At 38.5% G+C, this 23,945-nt stretch overlaps 1 pseudogene; it reads right to left on the bottom strand.

The window, feature by feature from the left end:
- LOC112325047 (uncharacterized) overlaps positions 1-8,718 on the bottom strand; it is a 49,715-nt pseudogene extending 40,997 nt beyond the window's left edge.
- Positions 8,719-23,945: the final 15,227 nt, after the last annotated feature.

The following is a 23,945-nucleotide window of genomic DNA, read 5'->3' as shown; positions in this document are numbered from 1 at the left end:
ATTGCTAATCGGTGAAGCGTAGGTCTGGTCGCGCTAGGTTAGAGTAACAACTCAAAAGGGCCATAACTTTTGATCCGAGTGTTGGACCACACTCAAATTTTTACAGGTGTTTACGGAGGCCATTTTTGCTTATACTTGTTATGGAATCGCTACTTGGTGAAGAGGATGTGTGGTCGCGCCAAGCTAGAATAACAGCTCAAAGGAGCTGAAAACGACTCAAAAGAGCCATAACTTTTAATACGACCGTTGGATCGTGCTCAAATGCTTACAGAAGTTTCCGGAGGCTATTTTTCGTGGAGTACCTAGGAAATCGCTACTTGGTGAAGATGAGGGGTGGTCGCACAAGACCAGAACAACAGCTCAAAAGGACCATAACTTTTGATCCGATTGTTGGATCGCGCTTAAATTTTTACAGGAGTTTCTAGAGGCCATTTTCCTTGAAGTACCTATGGAATCGCTACTCGTTGAAGAGGAGGTCTGGTCACGCCATACCAGAATAACAACTCAAAAGGGCAATAACTTTTGATCCAACTATTGGATCACGCTTAAATTTTTACAGGAGTTTCCGGAGGTTGTTTTCCTTGTAGAACATATGGAATCACTAGTCTTGTTCAGAACGTCTTTTCCCTTCATGAAACAAAAGGCCGAGACTTAATTCTACTGAAAAATCAGTTTTGAACAGTAATTGTACAGTACCGCTGCAAGCAACACTTGATGCGAACCTCGTGATCACGTGGTCACGCAACCCACATGCAAAGACACCAATTCCCGGAAAGCCAAGTAAATCAGGTTTGATAGGAGTGTGACACAAAGATAACTTGTACCTAGGCACCAGCACTATTGGAAACGAAGACCCCCACCTAATGAATATTGATTCGTGAACGAGAAGTATAAGGATGACACCACGAAGACAGTTGTTCTTCGATAAGTCGTTTTTAGTTCTTTAGAGAACTAAGGAAGGGAGATTATCCCACCAACACACAATAAGTGCAGCAAAGAAGTTTATTGATCTGAAAATTGCGTAACCTTACATGTTTGGTTATGCCGTTATTTATACTGACTCTAGACTTAAAGAAACCCTAATGGACCCCCTTTAGGTGGACTTATATGAAGCCCACTTACAATTGACCCAAATAAGTAATAATAACCCAAAAACTAAGAAGAAAATAATAAAAATAATAAAAATCCAAAAATTATCATGCTAAATATGCTAGAATCAGATTTGTCACCCTTAAGAAGTCTTAAATAAACTAGGAAAAATCTGATTTGGAAAATTTGTGTTGCTGCCCCCCTTGATGTCCTTGATTAGCTTGGATTTCCTTGTTTAACTTGGAAAAATAAGAAAATAAATTTCCTTCTTTGTTGCTGATTTAATTACTTTCCTTCCTAAGTTAGGAATAGTCCTCCTCTCTTTAGGAATAAGATATGGCCAACTTCCTTAATTAGGAGAATAAATTGCTGACTTTTTATCCTTGTAGCATTAAGAAAAATAACAAGCCTAACAAGGCTGGTATTGGGCCGGACACATCAACCCCTTGTTCCACAAGAATTGGGCTCTTCTTGGACCTGAACTAGATGAATTAAAGGCTGTCCTTCATGCTCCTTAAATGTCCCAAGCCTCTCTAGGTCCATTTTGCTCCATATGTTCTGAACAAGCCTATTCAATGCTTCTTTAAGCTTCTTTGCCCTAGCTCTTGTGATTAGCCCAATTGGCACCTCCAATGGGTCGTTGGCATGACTACGCTTGGTGTTAGGCTGATCCGCATCATCCCCTCTGTCTTCAAAAGGATTCGACCTCGAATCATCACCTACATCAAACAGAGTAAGATCAGAAACATTAAAGGTAGCGCTAACACCATACTCACCTGGAAAATCAACTTTATAAGCATTGTCATTGATCCTTTTAAGGATCTGAAATGGCCCATCTCCTCGTGGTTGTAGCTTTGATTTCCTATGGGCCGGAAATCTCTCCTTGCGCATATGCACCCAAACCCAATCGTCGAGCTGAAAGACAACATGTTTGCGCCTCTTATTGGCTTTGGTCGCATACACACGATTCCTCTTTTCAATCTGTTGCCGCACACTCTCATGAAGTGTTTTCACCACCTGTGCTTTACGATTACCATCCAAACTAACCCTTTCATCAATTGGCAAAGGAATCAAATCCATTGGAGTTAAAGGGTTAAATCCATACACAATTTCAAATGGTGAAAATTCAGTAGTAGAGTGCACACTACGATTATATGCAAACTCTATAAATGGCAAACAATCTTTCCAATTCTTTAAGTTCTTTTGAATGACAGCACGCAGAAGTTGTGTTAAGGTCCTATTAACTACTTTGGTTTGTCCATCTGTTTGGGGGTCATAAGTAGTTGAAAACAACAGTTTAGTACCCAATTTGCCCCATAACACCTTCCAATAATAGCTAAGGAACTTAACATCTCTATCAGAAACAATGCTCTTAGGGACCCCGTAAAGCCGTACTATCTCCCTAAAGAACAAATCAGCAATGTTAGTTGCATTATCAGTTTTATGACATGGAATGAAGTGTGCCATCTTTGAAAACCTATCAACAACTACAAAGATGGAATCCCTACCCCGTTTTGACCTAGGTAAACCTAAGACGAAGTCCATCGAAATGTCTACCCATGCTTCTTTCGGTACAGGCAAAGGGGTATACAAGCCATGTGGTTGAGTCCTAGACTGTGCTTTTCTACAAGTTATGCATTTATCACATATGCGTTGCACATCTTTTTTTCATTTTATGTAACATCCCCCATTTCTGGGATAAAACCACAATCTCATGTCAATAGAAAAACAGAGTAGTTAATTTTTTTTTTATATACATATTCATGGTCTTCGTATTAACATCTACCAGAATTTCGACAGAGTCCCCCCTATACCGGAAGGTCCCAAGTTACCGACATGTAACCTGTTTACACTTCTAACAGTTCGCATCTCATAACTTAATTCCCGACCCAATCATCCTGGGTTTCAATTCCACAATTATACTCACACCTATCAACCATAATATTTATGATATGCATTATATAACAAAAATATCATTATGGATGGATAATTTAAATAAATATAAATACATAGACATGAAATATGGTTCTATAAACTACAACGTTAAATTCATCCAATCAAGTTTAAACATTTATTATACAAATTAAGTTATACAACCATTTTCATGTTTACAAAATACAAGGGTATACTCCCTAGGACCTAGACTTCAAAAAAGAAACATAAGCTAGGATTCTACTCCTGTCGTGCATGCGATGATCCTGAAACAAAATACATATTACTGCAAGGTGAAATATTTCCATAAATATAACAATATGAATATCTAATAATTTCAACAGGGTAACATGCATTCATATTTCATTTACTTCTCCCTTCTAGTTTTTTTTATATTTAAAAATCTCTTCCTTATTCAAACTATTAATAACCGTTCCCTCTGCCACTATCAACCTTCATTCCAGACTTTATAAGATCAACATGATTACTTTTTCTTATCACATTACCGATACCAATTTCACTGGTATTGTCATCACCACCCCATAGGAGTCGATATAAGGCGATCCCTTTACCCGGAATCCTAATATACACAAAATGTATGCTGGCCATTCCATGGTGATCCCCTTACCCGGGATCCTAACATACACTGAATGTATGTTAGCCAATACGTGGAGATCCCCTTACCCGGGATCCTAACATACACTAAATATATGTTAGTCCATTCATGACGATCCCATTACCCGGGATCCTAACATACACTAAATGTATGCTAGACAATACATGGTGATCCCCTTACCCGGGATCCTAACATACACTCAATGTATGCTAGTTTATGCCTCAAATCACACTTCTAATATTTTCCTTTTTCAGTGATAATTTCATCACTTGGCAATTCACATAACAACTTTTCACCTTGAATAGACATACATTCAGTAATTTCACATTTCACATCAAAATATATTAAATCATGGAATTTAACTAGGAAGCATAGGTGTGAAACACCTACCTGCAATAGAAGCTCTACTCGTGCTCTCCTGCTGCTGTTGTTGCACCACGTCTGTGGTCCCTCCTGCAAATCACAGGTTTATCTCATAAATTTTCTTACTCAAGGATATGTTTTATAATAACCATATCAACAACCAATAAGTCTTTTTTTTCAGTCATTTCTTAGTACTTTATGTTTTTCTCATCTCACTCATGATTACTGTCGTTCTTTGTCCAATCCTAGTTATCATTCCTTTCTTTATATTTGGACTTTCACTGTCCAACTGTTACTGCCTCGTTTTTGAACTGTTACTGTCTGACCTCTCCTCAGATTTTTAACTATATCTAGAGTTATAGAACTCCGATTCAAGTGAAATTTGTGGCGTTGGAAAGGTAAGACATGAGGCTACAAGTTCTATGTTGGGAAGAACCCAGTTCTGCCTCTAAGATAGTCAAAATCGCTAATCAACAAACGCTTGGACTGTTACTGTCCAACTGTTACTGTCCATTTTTGAACTGTTATTGTCTGACCTCTCCTCAGCTTTTTAACTATATCTGGAGTTATAGAACTCCGATTCAAGCGAAATTTGTGGCGTTGGAAAGGTAAGACATGAGGCTACAAGTTCTATGTTTTGGGAAGAACCCAGTTCTTCCTATAAGGTAGGCAAAATCACTCATCAACAAACGCTTGGACTGTTATTGTCCAACTGTTACTGTCCATTTTTGAACTGTTACTGTCTGACCTCTCCTCAGATTTTTAACTATATCTGGAGTTATAGAACTCCGATTCAAGCGACATTTATGGCGTTGGAAAGGTAAGACATGAGGCTACAAGTTCTATGTTTTGGGAAGAACCCAGTTCTGCCTCTAAGATAGTCAAAATCGCTCATCAACAAACGCTTGGACTGTTACTGTCCAACTGTTACTGTCCATTTTTGAACTGTTACTGTCTGACCTCTCCTCAGATTTTTAACTATATCTGGAGTTATAGAACTCCGATTCAAGCAAAATTTGTGGCGTTGGAAAGGTAAGACATGAGGCTACAAGTTCAATGTTTTGGGAAGAACCCAGTTCTTCCTCGCAGGTAGTCAAAATCACTCATTAATAAACATCCAAAACTACAATTTCTATGAAGGAACTTGATCCTAATTCCTTCATTGTCCTACCCAAAATCTCATTGAAGGTCAAGAGACGAAACTGTCCAGATTCATCAACTTTTCCATTTACACACAACACATGAAGTTCTTTACTTTAACAACTCTTACTTTTTCCTCAATTCAAGTCTAAGAACTCAATATATAAATTAACATCCAGGCATCAATTCATAATCGACTTGAAATGACTCATAAGACCAGGTTTAGAATATCTTACCTGATGCGAATCAAGGTTTCGAACCCTCCTTTTCTTTCTAATGACAGCCGACCCTCCCCTCTTCTCTTCTTATTCAATTTTTTCTTGTTAATCCCTTTCCCACCAGGGTTTATTTTACCTATAACCCTCAATCTGGGATGGGTTCTTGAAATTTTGGTGTTTCTCTCTTAATTTCTAAAAATAGATATAAAAACTCCCTCTTTTCTTTCTTTACGTAGCTGCAGATCTGTTTTTGGTGAGAATAGGAGTATTTATGCTCTATAATTATTCTTATTTGCATTTTAGGCCCCATTTTCTTTAAGTGTATTGGTTCTTACCCCCACTTCTTTTTAGTTTAGTTTATTTTCTTTAATTTAATCCAGCCTTGGTTTTTCTCGGGATTTACAATCTCCCCTCCTAATAAAAATTTCGTCCTCGAAATTCAAGTTACGTACCTATGTCGGAGAATAAGTGCGGAAACTTTTCCTTCATCTCAGATTCTCTTTCCCATGTTTCTTCTTCTATTTGAGAGCTTCTCCACAATACTCTCACCAAGGGAACTCTTTTATTCCTCAACAATTTCTCATCTCGATCTAAGATCTTGACGGGCTTAGTTTTCATGGTTAGATCCCCTTTAATCTTCATAGGAACTTGTGGCAATACCCGTGAGGGGTCTATCTTGGCCTTTCGTAGCAATGATACATGGAACACATTGTGAATCTTATCCAAATATACAGGCAATTCTAATCGATATGCAACTAGCCCGATTCTTTCTTTAATCTCAAAAGGGCCAATATATCTCGGGGCTAATTTCCCTTTTACTCCAAATCGAATGATGCCTTTCCAGGGAGCCACCTTCAAAAATACTTTATCCCCTACTTGGAATTCCAACGGCCTTCTTCGGCGATCTGCGTAACTTTTTTATCTATCCTGGGCTTCCTTCATTCTCTTTTTGATCACCCTCACCTTGTCAGTTGTCAGTTGCACCATCTCAGGTCCCAAAAGCTTCCTTTCTCCTACTTCTTCCCAACAAATTGGGGTACGACATTTCCTCCTATACAATGCTTCATATGGAGCCATACCAATAGTAGTTTGATGGTTATTATTATAAGCAAACTCCACCAATGGCAGGAGATCCTCCCAATTCCCTCCAAACTCCAGCACACATGACCTCAAGAGATCCTCAAGAGTTTGGATGGTCCTTTCAGATTGACCATCCGTCTGAGGATGAAATGCCGTGCTCAGATTCAACTTTGTCCCCATTGCCCTTTGTAAGCTAGGCCACAATCTTGATGTGAACCTTGGATCCCGATCCGATATAATTGAAACCGGCACTCCGTGAAGTCTGATTACTTCATTTACATACAATTTTGCCAACTTATCCACCGAATCAATCTTCTTCATTGGCAAAAACAAAGCAGATTTTGTTAGTCGATCCACGACCACCCATATGGCATCATTCCCCTTCTTTCCCCTGGGTAATCCCGTCACAAAATCCATAGAAATATCCTCCCATTTCCATTCCGGAATTGATAATGACTGTAATTCCCCTGCAGGTTTCTGGTGTTCTATCTTTACTTGTTGACAGATCCCACAATTCGACACAAATTTTGCTATTTCCCTCTTCATATTTGGCCACCAGTAGTTTTCCTTTAAATCCCTATACATCTTTGTACTCCCAGGATGAGTAGCAAATCGAGATTCATGAGCTTCTCTTAATACTTCATCTTTCAAAATCTTATCCTCAGGCAAATAAATTCGCCTACCCATAGCTATTAGCCCATCGGATAACAATTGAAATGATGTCTTTATACCCTTGTTTACCCTCTCCTTGATCTCTTTTACTTTCCCATCTGCTTGTTGAGCCACCAAGACCCTGTCTCGAAGCACAGATCGGATCTTTAACTGAGCTAACAGTGATCCTTCGGGCCCTACACTTAGCCGCAAGCCCATTTTCTTTAATTCCACTATACTTTCTTGTTCCTTAAGCTCCATATCATTCATCACTGTTTTTCCCTTCCTACTCAAGGCATCGGCTACTACATTAGCCTTACCAGGATGGTAATCAATAACACAATCGTAATCTTTTATTAACTCTACCCATCTTCTCTGCCGCATGTTTAACTCCTTCTGTGACATCAAATACTTCAAACTTTTATGGTCTGTAAAGATTTGAACTTGTGTCCCATATAAATAATGTCTCCATACTCTCAAGGCAAACACCACCGCTGCAAGTTCTAGGTCATGAACCGGGTAATTCACCTCATGCGACTTTAACTGTCTTGATGCATAAGCAATGACACGCCCATTTTGCATCAATACACATCCCATACCCCTTTTTGAGGCATCACTATATACCACAAACCCTTCTGTCCCTGATGGAAGGGCCAACACAGGAGCAGAAGTGAGTCTCTCCTTCAGTTCTTGAAAGCTTGCTTCACACTCTTCCGACCAAACAAACCGGACTTCCTTGCGGGTCAGCTTAGTTAAAGGTGATGCTATGGTGGAGAATCCTTCAATAAACCTTCGGTAATATCCAGCAAGACCCAAGAAACTCCGGATTTCTGTCACGTTGGTAGGCCTTTCCCATTTTAACACGGCCTCAACCTTTCTTGGATCTACAAATATTCCTTCTGCGGATATTACATGGCCCAAAAATACCACTTCCTCGAGCCAGAACTCACACTTATCCAGCTTTGCATATAATCAATTTTCCCTTAAAGTCTGTAGCACAACCCTTAGATGTTGTTCATGCTCCAAATAAGAGTTTGAATACACCAAAATATCGTCAATAAATACAACCACATATTGGTCCAGGTAATGCCGAAACACCCGATTCATCAAGTCCATAAACATGGCCGGAGCATTGGTTAACCCAAATGGCATCACCGAAAACTCGTAATGCCCATAACGGGTTCGGAAGGCAGTCTTTTGTATGTCTTGTTCCTTGATTCTCAACTGGTGATATCCAGATCTCAGATCTATCTTAGAAAATACCCTAGCACCCTTCAACTGATCAAACAAGTCATCTATTCGTGGAAGTGGGTACCTGTTCTTCACCGTCACTTTATTCAATTGACGATAATCAATGCACAAATGAAGGGTGCCATCCTTCTTCTTTACAAACAATACCGGAGCTCCCCAGGGTGAGTTACTAGGCCGGATGAAGCCTTTATCTAATAATTCCTGAAGCTGGACCTTCAGTTCCGCCAATTCCATAGGTGCCATCCTATAAGGAGACTGGGCTATAGGAGAAACTCCTGGAATAGTTTCTATGGAAACTTCAATTTCTCTAACTGGAGGTAATCCAGGCAACTCTTCTGGGAATACATCTTGAAACTCCCTCACAACAGGAATACTAGCCAAACCTATGCTACCCTTTTCCAGCTCTCTTACATGGGCTAACCAAGCAGAACAACCTTTCCTCAGTAATTTTCTAGCCACCAAGACTGAGATTACACAACTTGGAATTACCTTTCTTTCCCCTTTAAACACTACTCTTTTATCACCTATTCCTTGGATTGTCACCGTCTTGGTGAAACAATCCACTTGTGCCTTATGTTTACTTAACCAATCCATGCCCAGAATCACATCAAAATCATATAACTCTAACGGCATAAGATCTACCCTCAACTCTAATCCTCCAATATATAGTTTTACCCCTCTATAAATATCATCAATATGTATATTCTCTCCCAAAGGTGTACTAATCGTCTCCCCTACTCCCAAGTTACTAGATAACACATGCAAGTTATTCACAATTCTATAAGATACAAAGGAATGACTAGCTCCATGATCAATTAAAACATAAACTTGCATTGTATCTAACTGTAAAGTACCTGCCACCACATCAGGTACAGCTCCCACATCCTCGTAGGTCATGTGATATACCCGACCCTGAGTCCTCCCCTCCTGATTTCTGGGCCTCCCGCGTGTAGCACTCGTGCCTGACTGGGTAGGCCTGATAGGACGATTGACTGTCATCGATTGTTGTTGGCTCTGAACCTCAATCCTCTGACCATGGGCTCCCTCGGTAGTTCTACGAGGACAATCCTTCTTTCGGTGACTCGTGTCCCCACAATAGTAACAACCTCTTCCTACATGCGGGCACTCTCTCCATCGATGCCCCTCACTTCTACAGATATAACATCTCCCCGGCATCGCAGAGCAATCTCCCGGGTGTCGCTGCTCACACCCCTGACAAAACGGATATACTTGTCCCTTTTGCTCTGTAGACCCTCCAGCAGTTTTGACTCCCTGTCTAGACTGTCCTCCCCAAGCTCCTCTTCCACTGACTTGTCTAGATCCTCCTGAGCTCCCTCCTGGGGTGAAACTCCCACCCCTTCTCTAGAACTGTCCTGATGATGACCCACTCTTCCCCTTCTTTGGGAGGGGAGGTCTCCCAGTTATAAACTCAAAATCTCTCCTCTTAGCTCCTATTGCCTGGCTCTGCTCGACCACTGGCTTCGGGGTATCCTTTATTACCCTCTCCATACCCTGAGCAGCACGTACCAATTCCCGTACCGACTGAAACTGCATGGCTATCAATATCATCCTCAATTCCCGCCTCAGTCCATCACGGAACCTCTCCACCCTGTGGCGCTCTGTGGGAAGGTAAGTGGAGGCAAAAGTTGCTAAATCCTGAAATCTCCTCTCATACTCCAGCACTGTCAAATCTCCCTGCTTCAATTCCAAGAACTCCTGTTCTTTCTCCCTCTTATGCTCCCAAGAATAGTACCTCTCCTCAAACTCTTCACGAAAATCCCTCCATCTCAATACCTCCCCTGATCTCCTTTCTCTAACGGTCTCCCACCAAGAGTGGGCACCTTCAACCAATAGCTGAGTCACACAATCCACCCGTAGCTCCTCTGGCACCTGCATTTGATTTATAACTCTTTCCACTTTCCTCAGCCAATGCCCAGCAACCTCAGCATCCTCTTCACCCTGGTAAGTCATACAACCCATCTCTCTCATACCCTTCACCCATTGCACTATGGTGACTATTCCCTTTGATCTAGGAGTCGTATTGGAGGCCCCCGTTACCATTCCTGCTGCCACAACTCTCACTATATGTTCCATAAAAGTAGGATCCGAAAATAGGTTTGATTCAGCTACCGGTGCCGCTGGTGGAGGTATATTATCTCCCCCCTGTCTGTCTGATCCCTCGGGCATGGATACATTTGCTTGACGGAACGATGAATCATCTCGAAGTCTCACTGACTCGCCCCCTTCTGAGTACACTGATGCTGCAGGTATATGAGAGGAGGTGTCTGCCAAGGGATCCCAGTCTGGATCACTTTCATTATGAATACTCTGGCCACTTCCCCGAACTGGGGATGGATCAGTCCTGGCTCCTTGCCTTGTTCTCACCATCCTGAAACACATTCCAAAACCATATAATCATTCCTATCCCCGGAATAGCAACCTGAGCTCTGATACCAAAATGTAACATCCCCCATTTCTGGGATAAAACCACAATCTCATGTCAATAGAAAAACAGAGTAGTTAATATTTTTTATATATATATACATATTCATGGTCTTCGTATTAACATCTACCAGAATTTCGACAGAGTCCCCCCTATACCGGAAGGTCTCAAGTTACCGACATGTAACCTGTTTACACTTCTAACAGTTCGCATCTCATAACTTAATTCCCGACCCAATCATCCTGGGTTTCAATTCCACAATTATACTCACACCTATCAACCATAATATTTATGATATGCATTATATAACAAAAATATCATTATGGATGGATAATTTAAATAAATATAAATACATAGACATGAAATATGGTTATATAAACTACAATGTTAAATTCATCCAATCAAGTTTAAACATTTATTATACAAATTAAGTTATACAACCATTTTCATGTTTACAAAATACAAGGGTATACTCCCTAGGACCTAGACTTCAAAAAAGAAACATAAGCTAGGATTCTACTCCTGTCGTGCATGCGATGATCCTGAAACAAAATACATATTACTGCAAGGTGAAATATTTCCATAAATATAACAATATGAATATCTAATAATTTCAACAGGGTAACATGCATTCATATTTCATTTACTTCTCCCTTCTAGTTTTTTTTTATTTAAAAATCTCTTCCTTATTCAAACTATTAATAACCGTTCTCTCTGCCACTATCAACCTTCATTCCAGACTTTATAAGATCAATGTGATTACTTTTTCTTATCACATTACCGATACCAATTTCACTGGTATTGTCATCACCACCCCATAGGAGTCGATATAAGGCGATCCCTTTACCCGGAATCCTAACATACACAAAATGTATGCTGGCCATTCCATGGTGATCCCCTTACCCGGGATCCTAACATACACTGAATGTATGTTAGCCAATACGTGGAGATTCCCTTACCCGGGATCCTAACATACACTAAATATATGTTAGTCCATTCATGACGATCCCATTACCCGGGATCCTAACATACACTAAATGTATGCTAGACAATACATGGTGATCCCCTTACCCGGGATCCTAACATACACTCAATGTATGCTAGACAATACATGGTGATCCCCTTACCCGGGATCCTAACATACACTCAATATATGCTAGTTTATGCCTCAAATCACACTTCTAATATTTTCCTTTTTCAGTGATAATTTCATCACTTGGCAATTCACATAACAACTTTTCACCTTGAATAGACATACATTCAGTAATTTCACATTTCACATCAAAATATATTAAATCATGGAATTTAACTAGGAAGCATAGGTGTGAAACACCTACCTGCAATAGAAGCTCTACTCGTGCTCCCCTGCTGCTGTTGTTGCACCACGTCTGTGGTCCCTCCTGCAAATCACAGGTTTATCTCATAAATTTTCTTACTCAAGGATATGTTTTATAATAACCATATCAACAACCAATAAGTCTTTTTTTTCAGTCATTTCTTAGTACTTTATGTTTTTCTCATCTCACTCATGATTACTGTCGTTCTTTGTCCAATCCTAGTTATCATTCCTTTCTTTATATTTGGACTTTCACTGTCCAACTGTTACTGCCTCGTTTTTGAACTGTTACTGTCTGACCTCTCCTCAGATTTTTAACTATATATGGAGTTATAGAACTCCGATTCAAGTGAAATTTGTGGCGTTGGAAAGGTAAGACATGAGGCTACAAGTTCTATGCTTTGGGAAGAACCCATTTCGGCCTCTAAGGTAGTCAAAATCGCTAATCAACAAACGCTTGGACTGTGCTGTCCAACTGTTACTGTCCATTTTCGAACTGGTACTGTCTGACCTATCCTCAGCTTTTTAACTATATATGGAGTTATAGAACTCCGATTCAAGCTAAATTTGTGGCGTTGGAAAGGTAAGACATGAGGCTACAAGTTCTATGTTTTGGGAAGAATCTAGTTCTGCCTATAAGGTAGTCAAAATCGCTCATCAACAAACGCTTGGACTGTTAGTGTCCAACTGTTACTGTCCATTTTTGAATTGTTACTGTCTGACCTCTCCTCAGATTTTTAACTATATCTGGAGTTATAGAACTCCGATTCAAGCGAAATTTGTGGCGTTGGAAAGGTAAGACATGAGGCTACAAGTTCTATGTTTTGGGAAGAACCCAGTTCTTCCTATAAGGTAGTCAAAATCGCTCATCAACAAACGCTTGGACTGTTACTGTCCAACTGTTACTGTCCATTTTTGAACTGTTACTGTCTGACCTCTCCTCAGATTTTTAACTATATCTGGAGTTATAGAACTCCGATTCAAGCTAAATTTATGGCGTTGGAAAGGTAAGACATGAGGCTACAAGTTCTATGTTTTGGGAAGAACCCAGTTCTGCCTCTAAGATAGTCAAAATCGCTCATCAACAAATGCTTGGACTGTTACTGTCCAACTGTTACTGTCCATTTTTGAACTGTTACTGTCTGACCTCTCCTCAGATTTTTAACTATATCTGGAGTTATAGAACTTCGATTCAAGCAAAATTTGTGGCGTTGGAAAGGTAAGATATGAGGCTACAAGTTCTATATTTTGGGAAAAACCTAGTTCTACCTCTAAGGTAGTCAAAATCGCTCATCAACAACGCTTGGACTGTTACTGTCCAACTGTTACTGTCCATTTTTGAACTGTTACTGTCCATTTTTGAACTGTTACTGTCTGACCTCTCCTCAGATTTTTAACTATATCTAGAGTTATAGAACTCCGATTCAAGAAACATTTGTGGCGTTGGAAAGGTAAGACATGAGGCTACAAGTTCTATGTTTTGGGAAGAACCTAGTTCTGCCTCTAAGGTAGTCAAAATCGCTCATCAACAACGCTTGGACTGTTACTGTCCAACTGTTACTGTCCATTTTTGAACTGTTACTGTCTGACCTCTCCTCAGATCTTTAACTATATCTGGAGTTATAGAACTTCGATTCAAGCGAAATTTATGGCGTTGGAAAGGTAAGACATGAGGCTACAAGTTCTATGTTTTGGGAAGAACCCAGTTCTTCCTCGCAAGTAGTCAAAATCACTCATTAATAAACATCCAAAACTACAATTTCTATGAAGGAACTTGATCCTAATTCCTTCATTCTCCTACCCAAAATCTCTTTGAAGGTCAAGAGACGAAACTGTCCAGATTCATCAACTTTTCCATTTACACACAACACATGAAGTTCTTTACTTTAACAACTCTTACTTTTTCCTCAATTCAAGTCTAAGAACTCAATATATAAATTAACATCCAGGCATCAATTCATAATCGACTTGAAATGACTCATAAGACCAGGTTTAGAATATCTTACCTGATGCGAATCAAGGTTTCGAACCCTCCTTTTCTTTCTAATGACAGCCGACCCTCCCCTCTTCTCTTCTTATTCAATTTTTTCTTGTTAATCCCTTTCCCACCAGGGTTTATTTTACCTATAACCCTCAATCTGGGATGGGTTCTTGAAATTTTGGTGTTTCTCTCTTAATTTCTAAAAATAGATATAAAAACTCCCTCTTTTCTTTCTTTACGTAGCTGCAGATCTGTTTTTGGTGAGAATAGGAGTATTTATGCTCTATAATTATTCTTATTTGCATTTTAGGCCCCATTTTCTTTAAGTGTATTGGTTCTTACCCCCACTTCTTTTTAGTTTAGTTTATTTTCTTTAATTTAATCCAGCCTTGGTTTTTCTTGGGATTTACATTTTAGGCCAATACAAATGCTCATGCAACACATCCAAAGTCTTAACAACACCAAAATGCCCCATCAACCCGCCTTCATGTGCTTCACGTACAAGCAATTCACGCATAGAACTTAATGGAACACACAAACGACTCTCTTTAAACAAATATCCATCAAGTCTATAAAACTTTCCAAAAGCCGAAGTTTCGCAAGCATTGTAAACATTAGCAAAATCACTATCATCCTTGTACAATTCTTTTATGTGTTCAAATCCTAGAAATCTAGCATCCAAAGTAGATAAAAGAACATACCTACGTGAAAGTGCATCAGCCACAATGTTTTCTTTCCCTTGCTTATACTTGATCACATACGGAAAGGTTTCAATAAATTCAACCCATTTGGCATGTCTCCTATTAAACTTACCTTGCCCTTTCAAGTGCTTCAATGATTCATGGTCAGAATGTATTACAAACTCCTTGGGCCACAGGTAATGTTGCCACGTCTCTAAAGTTCTTACCAAGGCATAAAGCTCCTTGTCATATGTAGGGTAATTCAAGGCTGCCCAATATTATTTTTTCGCTGAAATACGTAATGGGCCTCCTATCCTGCATTACCACAGCTCCTATACCAATACCTGACGCATTACATTCAACTTCAAAAGCTCTCATAAAGTCTGGCAAAGCTAAAACAGGCGCCGAACAAAGTTTATCTTTCAACAAATTAAAAGCCTTATCCTGTTCATCATTCCATTTGAATCCAACAGAATTTTTCACAATTTCAGTTAAAGGTGCAGCAATAGTACTAAATCCTTCACAAACCTTCTATAAAAACTAACAAGTCCATGAAAACTCCTTACCTCACTTACCGATTTTGGTGTAGGCCAATCCCGAATGGCCTTAACTTTCTCCTCGTCCATCTCGATACCCTGCGCAGTTACGACATAGCCAAGAAACACAATTGTTTCCATGCAAAAGGTACACTTTTTAAGATTAGCATATAATTGCTCATTACGCAACACACTAAGTACATTACACAAATGATCAAGATGCTCATTTAAGTTCTTGCTATAGATCAAAATGTCATCAAAATACACAACAACAAACTTACCTATAAACGCACGCAATACATGATTCATTAAACGCATAAACGTGCTAGGCGTATTTGTAAGTCCAAACAGCTTGACTAATCATTCATACAAACCATGCTTAGTCTTAAATGCAGTTTTCCACTCGTCACCCTCTTTCATCCTAATTTGATGGTACCCATTTTTTAAGTCAATCTTAGAGAAAATACATGATCCATGTAACTCATCTAGCATGTCATCAAGCCTAGGAATAGGATGTCGATACTTTACCGTTATGTTATTGACTACACGAAAATCGACACACTTCCTTCATGTTCCATCCTTTTTAGGCACAAGTAGCACTGACATAGCACAAGGACTCATACTCTCACAAATGTACCCCTTTATCATCAACTCATCTACTTGCCTTTGAAGCTCTTTCGTCTCCTCGGGGTTGCTTTTATAGGCTGGACGATTAGGAATTGAAGCTCCGGGCACAAGATCAATTTGATGTTCAATCCCCTTTAATGGTGGTAATCCATTAGGGATGTCTTCAGCGAATACATCATCAAACTCCTGCATCAAAGAAACAGCCACACTAGGAATAGCAGAATCAAGATCGTTAGTGTTAAAATAAGCCTCCTTATACACAAGTAAGATCATTGGCTTATTAGTGAAAAATACAGATCTGATTTGAGATCCTTTTGCATAAAAATTAGGTTGTTTCTTTAATTTTTCCACACTATTATCATCACACAAGCTTACTTTCTTCACTCCTCGGTTTTTACCTCCACTCTCAACCGGTTTAATTAATGATTTAGGTTTTGCCGAATCTGATGGTTTTCTCTCACCATTGTCCTCACGTGAATTTTCACTCTTCCCATCCTCACATTCCTTTTTTAATTTCATTTGATCACCATACACTTGTTTTGGAGAAAGAGGTACAAGAGTGATGGTTTTACCATCCTTTACAATAGTGAACCTATTTCTAAACCCATCATGAATCGCTTTCCGATCAAACTACCATGGACGCCCCAAAAGTAAGTTACTAGCATGCATTGGGACTATGATGCGATCCAAAGGATCCATTGGAGATTCCAGTTGGTCCAGTTACTAGGCTTAGGGCTAAGAAGTTCAAAGAAGCTTTCAATGGACTTCTTCAAGATACATGGGCTAAGGTGGACTTCAAGAGGATTTGTAATAATAAAGAGCAAGCCTTGATTAATCTGATTCATGTTCAAGAGGGGCTTGTTGGTGGAACCAAGACCATTACACAAGGATTGGGAGAAGAAGACTAGATTCGGACAGTTTGACCTTTCATTACTCTTTTAGTCATAACTGGAGTTACAGATTGAATTTTGATGTGATTTTAGTTGGGCTGGAAACTAGACTTCCATACCTTTCCAATCGTATATGGCACACCTTCTAATTCATTACGAAGAGAGAGAACCATCTATTTTAAGTTGGGCTTTGCTGCTGCCAGACAGAATGTGAAAACAACGAACTTGTCTTATTTAATTAGTTGGGCTATCAAACTTTAATTATTTTGAGAGGAGACAATTTGTTTGGGTTTTAGACTTGTTTATTTTGTTTATTTTAATTAGTTTGGGCTAGTTTTAGCTTGGGTTGATTATTATTTAAATTGGGTTTATGTGAGACCCATTAGGGAAACTAGGGTTTTGGCTTGGAGTATAAATACTCTTTAGGGAAGACTTTTGATAATATTTTCAGCATTGTAGCCGAATTTTGGTTGCTCAATCTTGGTTCTTGATTGAACTTTCAACTCTTTAAAGAATTGACCATTCTTTGTTGTGAATATACTTCTTTTGCTCGTCTCCAGGTGTAGGCCTTGTGATCGAGTTGGTTTATAGTCTTGTTGCCTTGGAGCAAGTCTTCCATTGTGATAAGCTCATTCAAATCTCAACAAACTTGGGTTAGATTGATCTTGGGGTCGCGAATACCATTAAATTCCGTTAGGGTTCGCATCAGTTGATATCAGAGCTAATCTAATCACAGGTTATATCCTTCAATTTGAGTCTTTATTGTTTCTTGTTTGATTCTTGATAGATTTGGCCACCTATATATAAAAAAAAATAAAAAAAATAGGGATCTTACTTTTTATTGCTTTGTTGAACACTTAATCATAAGTTAGTGTTCTTTTTTTTTATGCTTCCTTAATCAAAATCTGCATACACACCTAAGTTCTTGATTTTGTTTTGTTCTTGCCGAAATATATATATATATATATATATAGGAGGCTTGATCTTGAAATCTTGATTGTTGCCGCACAAAAAAAAAGAAAAGAAAAATCACTTTTTTTTGTTTTGGCAGAATCTTTTTGTAGTCTTGTTTGTGTTTCTTGAAAATTTAGGTAGTTTAGTTGATTTTCTTGAGTTTCTGGAATTTTTTTGAATTAAATCCTAAGTTCTTGATAATTCGTAATTGTTTAGCTCTTTTCTGATTTTTTTTTCATGTCTTCAAATTGTTATATTATTCGTACAAATTTGCATCGCTATTCGTGAATTTATCATCGAGTTTTGTTTTGTTAGTTTCGTGATTTCTTGCTTCTAGAGTCTATATCAAATTTATAAATTCACTGCATAGTTGGTTGTTTTTTTTCCTGAATTGTTGCTAAGTGATTTCAAGAACTAAAGAAAGGCAATTTGAGTGGAAAAAGGCATAGGGAGCATATTCGAGTGAAAAGCCTCTAAATTTGTGTGAAACACGAGTGTGTGAGGTGTTATTTTTATTGCTAACGATTTTCGTGCAGGATTAAAAAAAATAATGTCTTATAATAGTGTGCCACAGAAGAACGGTGAAATCCAAGAAGATGGGCTTTCGAGAATACAACAACAGATGGAATTTATGTTTGGTGAGCTGATGACTACGATTGAAAAATTAGAGACTAGATCTGATGGAGGGCATAGTAAAAGGGGTAGAGAAGCTAGGAAGGAGGAGAGTGTTGCTGGAAACTCTGCAGATGAAGTCGAGGATGATCTTAACCGTGGTGGTGGGTTCCGTACACATAGGGGAGAGAGGTATGAGAATCGGTCAAGGAGGGGACATATTCGACCAAATAGGGATTTTGAGCACAGAGGGGATTTTGATGATTTGGAAGATATAGACCGAAATTTAGGTAGTATTAAGTTAAAAATCCCAGTCTTTGAGGGAAAAACTGATCCGGAAGCTTATTTAGATTGGGAAAAAAAGGTGGAGATGATTTTTGACATCCATAGGTACTTTGAAGAAAAGAAGGTTAAGTTAGTTGTAGTGGAGTTTACTGACTATGCCATGGTTTGGTGGGAGAGATTAGTGGTAGAAAGAAGAAGGAATAGAGAAAGACCAGTTAGCACATGGGAGGAGTTGAAGACAATAATGAAGAAGAGGTATGTTCCTAAACATTATTATCGGGAGTTGTTTAATCGTTTACAAATGATTACACAGGGTAATAAGAGTGTGGAGGAGTATCAGAAAGAATTAGAGGTGGCTATGATTAGAGCTAATGTTAATGAAGATGAGGAAATTACGATGTCTAGGTTTTTGAATGGCTTGAATAGAGACAGCTAATGTTGTGGAGTTGCAATCATATGTTGATTTGGAGGAGTTAGTACACTTAGCCATTAAGGTTGAATGACAGTTGAAAAGGAAGGGTAATACACGATCTGGAGCTTATACGGGGTCTTCTTCGAGTTGGAAGATGAATTATAGGAGAGAGGGTAGTGCGTCATCGAAGCCTTAGGTAACTTCTAAAGTTGTCGAACCTAACTCCATGAAGAAGCAAGTTTCGACCAATGATCAAAAACTTAAGGGAGAAGTTCAACCGAAGCGTAATCGTGATATAAAGTGTTTCAAGTGTCAAGGATTGGGACACTATGCATCAGAATGTGCAAATCATCGAGTTATGATTCTAAGGGATGATGGAGAGATTGTGTCCGCTAGTAAGGAGTCTGATTGTAATGACATGCCCTCACTTGTGATAGGTGCATAACATGTAGACAAGCTAAGTCTAGGGTAATGCCTTATGGACTATACACACCTTTGCCTGTTCCTAAGGAACCTTGGGTTGATATTTCTATGGATTTCATTTTGGGTCTACCTAGGTCTAGGAAAGGGAGAGATTCTATATTTGTTGTTGTGGATAGATTTTCTAAGATGGCACATTTCATTGCTTGCCATAAAATTGATGATGCAATAAATATAGCTGACCTATTCTTTAGAGAGGTCATTCGACTACATGGTCTTCCTAGGAGCATTGTATCCGATCGAGACGTTAAGTTTTTGAGTTACTTTTGGAAGGTTTTGTGGGGTAAGTTAGGAACTAAACTTTTATATTCTACTACTTGTCATCCACAAACAGATGGCCAAACTGAAGATGTTAACTGGACTTTGATTCAATTGTTAAGGGCTATCATTCAAAAGAATCTTAAAAATTAGGAAGATTGTTTGACATTCATTGAATTTGCATATAATCGTAGTGTGCATTCTACTACTGATTATTTCCCATTTGAGATTGTTTATGGTTTTAACCCTTTGACACCATTAGATTTGATTCCTTTGCCTGTTGATGAAAGGGTTAGTCTTGATGGTAATCAAAAAGCACAGGTGGTGAAAGATCTCCATGCAAAAATTCAGCAACAAATAGAAAAGAAGAATGAACAATATGCAAACAAAGCCAATAGGGGACGAAAATTAGTGATATTTGAACCAGGTAATTGGGTTTGAGTGCATATGAGGAAGGAAAGGTTTCCTGAACAAAGAAGATCAAAGTTGATGCCTCGAGGAGATGGTTCTTATCAGATCATAGAAAGGATTAATGATAATGCCTACAAAGTGGATCTACCAGGTGAGTATGGTGTTAGTGCTACATTCAATGTTTTTGATCTTTCTTCATTTGATGTAGGTGATGATTCGAGGTCGAATCCTTTTGAGGAGCGAGGGGATGATGCGATCCAACCATCAAAGGATCCATTGGAGGTTCCAGTTGGTCCAGTTACTAGGCTTAGGGCTAAGAAGTTCAAAGAAGCTTTCAATGGACTTCTTCAAGATACATGGGCTAAGGTGGACTTCAAGAGGATTTGTAATAATAAAGAGCAAGCCTTGATTAATCTGATTCATGTTCAAGAGGGGCTTGTTGGTGGAACCAAGACCATTACACAAGGATTGGGAGAAGAAGACTAGATTCGGACAGTTTGACCTTTCATTACTCTTTTAGTCATAACTGGAGTTACAGATTGAATTTTGATGTGATTTTAGTTGGGCTGGAAACTAGACTTCCATACCTTTCCAATCGTATATGGCACACCTTCTAATTCATTACGAAGAGAGAGAACCATCTATTTTAAGTTGGGCTTTGCTGCTGCCAGACAGAATGTGAAAACAACGAACTTGTCTTATTTAATTAGTTGGGCTATCAAACTTTAATTATTTTGAGAGGAGACAATTTGTTTGGGTTTTAGACTTGTTTATTTTGTTTATTTTAATTAGTTTGGGCTAGTTTTAGCTTGGGTTGATTATTATTTAAATTGGGTTTATGTGAGACCCATTAGGGAAACTAGGGTTTTGGCTTGGAGTATAAATACTCTTTAGGGAAGACTTTTGATAATATTTTCAGCATTGTAGCCGAATTTTGGTTGCTCAATCTTGGTTCTTGATTGAACTTTCAACTCTTTAAAGAATTGACCATTCTTTGTTGTGAATATACTTCTTTTGCTCGTCTCCAGGTGTAGGCCTTGTGATCGAGTTGGTTTATAGTCTTGTTGCCTTGGAGCAAGTCTTCCATTGTGATAAGCTCATTCAAATCTCAACAAACTTGGGTTAGATTGATCTTGGGGTCGCGAATACCATTAAATTCCGTTAGGGTTCGCATCAGTTGATATCAGAGCTAATCTAATCACAGGTTATATCCTTCAATTTGAGTCTTTATTGTTTCTTGTTTGATTCTTGATAGATTTGGCCACCTATATATAAAAAAAAATAAAAAAAATAGGGATCTTACTTTTTATTGCTTTGTTGAACACTTAATCATAAGTTAGTGTTCTTTTTTTTTATGCTTCCTTAATCAAAATCTGCATACACACCTAAGTTCTTGATTTTGTTTTGTTCTTGCCGAAATATATATATATATATATATATATAGGAGGCTTGATCTTGAAATCTTGATTGTTGCCGCACAAAAAAAAAGAAAAGAAAAATCACTTTTTTTTGTTTTGGCAGAATCTTTTTGTAGTCTTGTTTGTGTTTCTTGAAAATTTAGGTAGTTTAGTTGATTTTCTTGAGTTTCTGGAATTTTTTTGAATTAAATCCTAAGTTCTTGATAATTCGTAATTGTTTAGCTCTTTTCTGATTTTTTTTTCATGTCTTCAAATTGTTATATTATTCGTACAAATTTGCATCGCTATTCGTGAATTTATCATCGAGTTTTGTTTTGTTAGTTTCGTGATTTCTTGCTTCTAGAGTCTATATCAAATTTATAAATTCACTGCATAGTTGGTTGTTTTTTTTTCCTGAATTGTTGCTAAGTGATTTCAAGAACTAAAGAAAGGCAATTTGAGTGGAAAAAGGCATAGGGAGCATATTCGAGTGAAAAGCCTATAAATTTGTGTGAAACACGAGTGTGTGAGGTGTTATTTTTATTGCTAACGATTTTCGTGCAGGTTTAAAAAAAATAATGTCTTATAATAGTGTGCCACAGAAGAACGGTGAAATCCAAGAAGATGGGCTTTCGAGAATACAACAACAGATGGAATTTATGTTTGGTGAGCTGATGACTACGATTGAAAAATTAGAGACTAGATCTGATGGAGGGCATAGTAAAAGGGGTAGAGAAGCTAGGAAGGAGGAGAGTGTTGCTGGAAACTCTGCAGATGAAGTCGAGGATGATCTTAACCGTGGTGGTGGGTTCCGTACACATAGGGGAGAGAGGTATGAGAATCGGTCAAGGAGGGGACATATTCGACCAAATAGGGATTTTGAGCACAGAGGGGATTTTGATGATTTGGAAGATATAGACCGAAATTTAGGTAGTATTAAGTTAAAAATCCCAGCCTTTGAGGGAAAAACTGATCCGGAAGCTTATTTAGATTGGGAAAAAAAGGTGGAGATGATTTTTGACATCCATAGGTACTTTGAAGAAAAGAAGGTTAAGTTAGTTGTAGTGGAGTTTACTGACTATGCCATGGTTTGGTGGGAGAGATTAGTGGTAGAAAGAAGAAGGAATAGAGAAAGACCAGTTAGCACATGGGAGGAGTTGAAGACAATAATGAAGAAGAGGTATGTTCCTAAACATTATATAATTTGATGTGATTCTAGTTGGGCTGGAAACTAGAATTCCATACCATTCCAACGGTATATGGCACGCCTTCTAATTCATTAAGACGAGAGAGAACCATCTATTTTAAGTTGGGCCTTGCTGCTGCCAGACAGAATGCGGAAACAACGAACTTGTCTTATTTAATTAGTTGGGCTATCAAACTTTAATTATTTTGAGAGGAGACAATTTGTTTGGGTTTTAGACTTGTTTATTTTGTTTATTTTAATTAGTTTGGGCTAGTTTTAGCTTGGGTTGATTATTATTTAAATTGGGTTTATGTTAGACCCATTAGGGAAACTAGGGTTTTGGCTTGGAGTATAAATACTCTTTAGGAATAATTTTAGGGCAGACCTTTGATAATATTTTCAGCATTGTAGCCGACTTTTGGTTGCTCAATCTTGGTTCTTGATTGAACTTTCAACTCTTCAAAGAATTGACCATTCTTTGTTGTGAATTTACACTTATTTTGCTCGTCTCCAGGTGTAGGCGTTGTGATCGAGTTGGTTTATAGTCTTGTTGCCTTGGAGCAAGTCTTCCATTGTGATAAGCTCATTCAAATCTCAACAAACTTGGGTTAGATTGATCTTGGGGTCGCGAATACCATTAAATTCCGCTAGAGTTCGCATCAGACTACATCACACAAAATCTCATCGGAATACTTCCCAATAGCAAACGCAATCAAAACCTGCTTAGTAACCCTCACTTCACCACAATCATTCAACCATTGCAATCTATAAGGCCTAGGATGCTTAATACAACTCAGATTCAATTTCTTCACAAGAGTATCACTAGCAACATTAGCACAACTACGTCCATCAATTATCATGCTACATACCTTGTTTTGGATGTGAAATCGTGTGTGAAATATATTTTCCCGTTGCTGATCTACATCATCTTCTTTGATTTGCATGTTTAGCGCACACCTTATAACCAAGGCCTCCCCCTCAACAGGATATGCAATCTGCTCATCACTACAATCCACCAAAGGTGGCATCTCTTCACTTTCAGATTTGTCACTTTCAGATTCAACCTCCCCATTGTCTCTTGTAAGCATAACTCTTCGGTTTGGACACTAAGATGCAA

The sequence above is a fragment of the Populus trichocarpa genome, chromosome 18 (assembly GCF_000002775.5).
Source record: "Populus trichocarpa isolate Nisqually-1 chromosome 18, P.trichocarpa_v4.1, whole genome shotgun sequence".
Classification (NCBI taxonomy): domain Eukaryota; kingdom Viridiplantae; phylum Streptophyta; class Magnoliopsida; order Malpighiales; family Salicaceae; genus Populus; species Populus trichocarpa.
This window is presented reverse-complemented; position numbering and strand designations above follow the sequence as displayed.